Genomic DNA, 7,196 nt, shown 5'->3' with positions numbered 1-7,196 from the left:
ATTTCTTTGTATATTTTGGATAATACCTCTTTACCAGATACATCTTTTGCAAATATTTTTGTGGCTTTTCATTTTCTTGAAAAATTAAGTAATTTTAAACTACTTTATTTTAAAAATTTTTTTTGGAGACAGTTTCATTCTTGTTGTTGCCCAGGCCAGAGTGCAACGGCGTGGTCTCAGATCACTGAAAGCTTTGCCTCCTGGGTTCAAGCAATTCTCCTGCCCTCAGCCTCCCTAGTAGCTGGGATTATAGGCTCCCACCACCACTCCCAGCTAATTTTTTTTTTTTTTTTTTTTTTTTTTTTAACGGAACGCTTCACAAATTTGCGTGTCATCCCTGTGCAGGGGCCATGCTAATCTTCTCCGTATCGTTCCATTTTTAGTATATGTGCTGCCGAAGCAAGTATTAATGTTTTTTTCAAAGATGGAGTCTCACTCCGTCACTCAGGCTGGACGCGCGATCTCGGCTCACTGCAACCTCAGCCTCCTGGGGTCAAGCGATTCCCTGCCTCAGCCTCCTGAGTAGCTGGGATGACAGGTGCTTACCACCATGCCTGGCTAATTTTTGTGTTTTACAAAACACAAGGCAGGGTTTCACTATCTTGGCCAGGCTGGTCTTGATCTCCTGACCTTGTGATCCACCTGCCTCAGCTTCCCAAAGTGCTGCGATTACACGCGTGAACCACTGCGCCTGGACTTTTTTTTTTTTTTTAAATGAGCCGATGCCTAGTTTTTGCATTTAAGGTTTTCACAGGCTTGCCTCAACACCAATGACAATTTATAATATTCTTTCGATGGGAAAATATTCCTCTTTGCAAATAGTTGACTTATAAATAAACAAACTGCTGGAAAGTCGTTCGTTTGCACCAATAAGAGACCACTATTACGGGACAAGTTTAGGAGGTGGGTGGGAGTAAGTGCTGGCGAAAGGGTAAAGAGGGTTAATTCATAGAGTTTGATAATGAGAAAAGACAGACTGGACAACAGAGTAAGACCCTGTCTATAAATAAATAAATAAATAAATAAATAAATAAATAAATAAACAGCAGTAATCCAGGCTACTAAAATGGCAAGTGTTAAGTGAGTGAACATCTTCCAGTTATGTTCTAAAATTTTGATTTCCCTACGCTCAAGATCTTTAGACCCCTCTAGTGGCCACATGAGGAATTGGCTTAGGTGAACCAAGTAAAAGCTTTCAATTTTTACATTCACGTAAAAAAATATATATATAATATATATGTGGCCGGACGCGGTGGCTCAAGCCTGTAATCCCAGCACTTTGGGAGGCCAAGGCGGGTGGATCACGAGGTCAAGAGATCGAGACCATCCTGGTCAACATGGTGAAACCCCGTCTCTACTAAAAATACAAAAAATTGGCTGGGCATAGTGGCGCGTGCCTGTAATCCCAGCTACTCAGGAGGCTGAGGCAGGAGAATTGCCTGAACCCAGGAGGCGGAGGTTGCGGTGAGCCGAGATCGCGCCATTGCACTCCAGCCTGGGTAACAAGAGTGAAACTCCGTCTCAAAAAAAAAAAAAAAATAAATATAATATATATGTATATTATGTATATATATTATGCATTTTATTTATATTTAAAATATATAAATATATTTACAATATAAATATAAAAATATAAAATAAAAAATATATATACATATATATATACACACACACACACACACATATATAAATAGGCTGGACACAGGACTCACACTTGTAGTCCTAGCACTTCAGGAAGTCGAGATGGGTGAATTGCTTGAGCCCAGGAGTTTGAGACCAGCTTGGGTGACATGGCAAAACCCTGTCTCTACGAAAAATAGAAAAATTAGCTGGGTATGGTGGTGCGTGCCTGTAGTCCCAGCTACTGGGGATGTTGGGGTGGGAGGATGCAGTGAGCTGTGATCTTATCACTGCACTCCAGCCTAGGCAACAAGGGAAGACTCTGTCTTAAAATGTACACATATATTATAAAATACATTTTTAAAACAGTTTAGAAGTGTGCTTGTCTGACTTCCAATTTAAGATCACAGACTAAAGGTTCAGAAACTGTATTAAAAACTCTAGAAAACAGAAAGTAGATGGATTCAGACTAACTGATTTACCTATCATTTCTACAACATAACAGGGGTGAAGTTTGGGGCTGGTGAAGTACTAGAGAGGTTTTAAGAACAAAACGGAGCATTGTAGAGGGAAGGAGTGGCCTATGAAGCAGCAGCTCAAGTACAGCCATGTGCTCCTAAACAGGGATAGGTTCCGAGAAATGTATCATTAGGTGATTTCCTCACTGTGTGAACATAGAGTGTACTTACACAAACTTAGATGGTATAGCCTATTGCTCCTAAGCTACAAACTTGTACAGTATGTTACTGTATTGATACTCTAAGCCAGGCGTCCCCAAACTTTTTACACAGGGGGCCAGTTCACTGTCCCTCAGACCGCTGGAGGGCCGCCACGTACTGTGCTCCTCTCACTGACCACCAATGAAAGAGGTGCCACTTCCTGAAGTGGGGTGGGGGGCGGGTAAATGGCCTCAGGGGGAGGCATGCGGCCCGCAGGCCATAGTTTGGGGACGCCTGCTCTAAGCAATGGTAATTGTCTAAACATATGTAAACATAGAAAAGGTACAGTAAAAATATGGTATAAAAGATTTTTTTTTTTTTTTTTTTTTTTTTTTGAGACGGACTTTCGCTCTTGTTACCCAGGCTGGAGTGCAATGGCGCGGTCTCGGCTTACCGCAACCTCCGCCTCCTGGGTTCAGGCAATTCTCCTGCCTCAGCCTCCTGAGTAGCTGGGATTACAGGCACGCGCCACCATGCCCAGCTAATTTTTTGTATTTTTAGTAGAGACGGGGTTTCACCATGTTGACCAGGATGGTCTTGATCTCTTGACCTCGTGATCCACCCGCCTCGGCCTCCCAAAGTGCTGGGATTACAGGCTTGAGCCACCGCGCCTGGCCCTGGTATAAAAGATTTTTAAAAATGGGCCAGGTGTGGTGGCCCACACCTGTAATCCCACCACTTTGGGAGGCTGAGGCGGGCAGATCGTGAAGCCAGGAGTTCGAGACTAGCCTGGTCAACAGGGTAAAACCCCGTCTCTACTAAAAAATACAAAAATTAGCTGGATGTGGTGGCGGGCGCCTGTAATCTCAGCTATTCAGGAGGCTGAGGCAGGAGAATCGCCTGAAACCAGAAGGTAGAGGTCACAGTGAGCTGAGATCGTGCCACTGCACTCCAGCCTGGGCAACTGAAACTCTGTCTCAAAAAAAAGATTAAAAAATGGTACACCTATATAAGGCACTTAACTTGAATGGAGTTTGTGGGACTGGAAGTTGCTCTGGGCAAGTCAATGAGTGAGTAATGAGTGAACATGAAGGCCAGGGGCATTACCGTACATCACTATGGACTTCATAAAAACTGTACACTTAGGCTATGCAAAATTTATAAAAATACTTTTCTTGTTTTAATAATAAATTAACCTTAGCATACTGCAACTTTTTAAACGGATAAAATTTTAACTTAAAAAAAGTAAAAAACAAAAAACAAAACAAAACAAAAAATTTTGACTTTACATAACTTTTGACTCATAATAACACTTAGCTTGAAACACACATTGGCCAGGCACAAGCCTGTAATCCCAACATTTTGGGAGGCTGATGTGGGATGATCTCTTGGGCCCAGGTGTTCAAAACCAGCCTGAGCAACATAATGAGACCCCATCTCTACAAAGAGTAAAATAATTAGATGACTGTGGTGGTGCGTGCCTGTAGTCCCAGATACTTGGGAGGTTGAAGTGAAGGATCACTTGAGCCTGGGAGGCAGAGGTTACAGTGGGCCAAGACTGTACCACTGCACTCCAGTCTGGGTGACAGAATGAGACCCTGTCTCAAAAAACAAAAACCAAAAAACACACTCACACATATTGTACAGCTGTATGAAAATATTTTTTTCTTTATATCCTTGCTCTGAAAGCTTTCTTCTATTAAATTTTTTTAACTTTTAAAGACAAAAACCAAGCCTACATGGGGTCAGGATCATCAGTATTACTATCTCTACCTCCACATCTTGTCTCACTGGAAGATGTTCAGGGGCAATAACACACATGGAGCTGATATCTCCTACAGTCACAGTGCCTTCTGGAACTCCTCCTGAAAGGCATGCCTGAGGCTGTTTTACAGTTAACTGTTTAAAGTAGGAGTAAACTCTGAAATAACAATAACTACTATAGTAAATACATAAACCAGTAACACAGTCATTTATAATTATCCACTATTATATATTATACATAATTGTATGTGCTAGACTTTCATAGGACTGGCAGCACAGGTCTGTTTACAAACAGCATCACCACAAACCTGTGAGTAATATGTTGCATTAGGATGTTACAAGGCTATCATGCCATTGGGCAATAAGAATTTTTTGGCTCATTATAAGCTTATGGGATCACTATCATATTTGCAGTTTGTCAGTGACAAAAATGTCTTTACGTGGTACATGACTGTAGCTAATTAGATCACTAGCTACCACACTTCAGGGCAAAGACGTTCTCCCGCTAAGTGCAGAGAACAAATGGTTGCAGCATTTCCTGCAAATTGCTTTCTAAAGACAGTAGTGAGCCTCAGATGATGTAGACCTCCTCAAAGTCCTGAAGAGTAGAATGGTTCACCCCTATAGAATACTTTTTTTGGAAATTGTGAGCCCCTGCCATCCTTCAACCACACTAACAGGACACCTGCCTGTCACAAGACAAACTATGCCTAGGCAATCAGCCCCCAATTCAGGGAAAGGCTTTGGTGTAAGCAGCTCTTTACAACTGCAGCAGTATCCATGCCTGCCTCCTAACCTCATCGACTCTACAGGGCTGAGTGGTCCCTGAAGAGGTGTAATCTTATGGCTGGGCCTATGGCTGTCCACTGATCTGATGTAAGGGTTACAGAGAGTCAACAGGTCTATGGCTGTTAATGGATTGTGTCTTTCCACAGAGAGCTGAAGAGCCAAGAATAAAATGCTCATCTTATAATTTACTTTTGAAAAACTCAACATCTTATCTTTTCGACTTTTGGATTGCAACACAAACATCACAGAATTTCTGATGTTAAATTTATTTTGGAATATGTGTATTATTTTTTACTTGGCAGGGGTATAAATTTAGAAAATGTTCAATTTAGTTTTTTAAAAACAACTTTAACAGTTTGTCTGAAGCAGATTAGTGGCCCATAATCTTCATTAATCTTTTGAGCAATATACGTTTAAATTGTTCAATCTATGTCAAAACCAATCTGGCCCATTGCTTTATTTCTTTTTTTTTTTTTTTTTTTTTTTTTGAGACGGAGTTTCACTCTTGCTACCCAGGCTGGAGTGCAATGGCGCGATCTCAGCTCACCACAACCTCCGCCTCCTGGGTTCAGGCAATTCTCCTGCCTCAGCCTCCTGAGTAGCTGGGATTACAGGCACGCGCCACCATGCCCAGCTAATTTTTTTGTATTTTTAGTAGAGACGGGGTTTCACCACGTTGACCAGGATGGTCTCGATCTCTTGACCTCGTGATCCACCCGCCTCAGCCTCCCAAAGTGCTGGGATTACAGGCTTGAGCCACCGCGCCCGGCCCACTATTTCTTTTTTTTTTAAAAAAGTTTAAGGCCAGTCACAGTGGCTCCTATCTGTAATCCCAAAACTTTGGGAGGCCGAGGCAGGAGGATCACTTGAGGCCAGGAGTTGGAGACCAGCCTGGCCAACACGGTGAAACTCTGTCTCTACTACTAAAAATACAAAAATCGGCTGTGTGTGGTGGTGTGTGCCTATAATCTCAGCTACTCAGGCTGAGGCACAAGAATCGCTTGAGCCCAGGAGACAGAGGTGAGCCGAGATCGAGCCACTGCACTCCAGCCTGGGTGACAGAGCAAGATTCTGTCTCAAAATTAGATGTTAAAATGCCAATTTCGGAGTCACATCTGATTCACTTAAGTAACTTAATCATGTTTCCATTAAATAAAAACAATGGTCTCAGAGTAATAACAGTACCAAATGTGAAAATAAATTGAGTTAAAAAAAAAAACCCCAAACAGTGAAGGAGAAAATCAGCAAGTAAAATAATGATGATGGTAACAGTAATAACAAACAGTATTTACATTGTGTTGTTGTTTTGGAGGCACGGTCTTTCTCTGTCATCCAGGCTGGAGTGCAGTGGCGTAATCATGGCTCACTGCAGCCTCGATCTCCTGGACTCAAGTGATCCTCCTGCCTCAATCTTGCAAAGTGCTGGGATTACAGGCATGAGCCTAAATTACTGCCTAGCCTAAATTTCATAATTATGACGTGACTCAAGAATTCCACTTCTAGGAGTTTATATAGTGCAGAACACAAGAAGCAATATAATTATATGGTTATTTCCATGTTATTTTGTATTCTTCTACAGGAGTTAATAATATTTTTCTGTAAAATGCCAGAGAGTAAGTGTTTTAGGCCTTGCAAAAACATGATCTGTTGCAAATATTCAATTCTGCAGTTGCAGCATGAAAGCAGCCATGGCAAATAAGTTAATGAGCATGACTGTGTTCAAAGAAAACCTTACTTATGGACAATGGATTGCACATTGTTTTATACCATTTTCACGTGTCATCAAACAATTTTTTGAGTTTCCAACTATTTAAAAATGTAGGCTGGCTGCAGTGGCTCATGTCTGTAACCCCAGCACTTTGGGAGGCCAAGGTGTTTCAGCTAAGAAGTTTGAGACCAGCCTGAGCAACATGGCATAATGCCACTGTTTAAATGGGGGAAGTCCAAATGATTCTGGACTTGGCTCTTCCGCTATTGAGCTGCCAACCATGAAAAGCACATTAAACCTTAAACAAAAAGCAAACTGTTTTTCTATTTAGAGCATCCAGTACCTGTTAAATCTTAAGTTTTTCCCATTAAGTCTTCCCTGATTCTTTACTTGTCCTTAACTTTTAAACAAACTGAAATTTATACATTCCATATTGGTCTGCTCAGGCTGCCATAACAAAATACCAGACTAGATGGTTTAAACAAAGGAACTTTTTTTTTTCTCACAGTTCTGGAGGTTAGCAGTCTGAGATGAGTATACCACCAGCATGGTTAGGTTCTGGTGAGGAGCCTTTCTGACTTACAGTTGGCTGCTTTCTTATCATGTCTTCACATGGCAGAATGAGACACAGCAAGCTCCTTGGTGTCCTTTAGTGT

General features: G+C 41.6%; 1 non-coding gene across 1 annotated transcript; it reads right to left on the bottom strand.

Moving 5' to 3' along the window:
• Positions 1-300: 300 nt before the first annotated feature.
• LOC120368414 (U6 spliceosomal RNA) lies at positions 301-403 on the bottom strand. Its single transcript, XR_005582558.1, has one exon. It is a non-coding gene; the product is annotated as a U6 spliceosomal RNA (small nuclear RNA).
• Positions 404-7,196: the final 6,793 nt, after the last annotated feature.

This window comes from Saimiri boliviensis, chromosome 9 (assembly GCF_048565385.1).
Source record: "Saimiri boliviensis isolate mSaiBol1 chromosome 9, mSaiBol1.pri, whole genome shotgun sequence".
Lineage (NCBI taxonomy): Eukaryota > Metazoa > Chordata > Mammalia > Primates > Cebidae > Saimiri > Saimiri boliviensis.
Note: the sequence above shows the minus strand (reverse complement) of the source record. Positions and strands in the feature narration are given on the sequence as shown.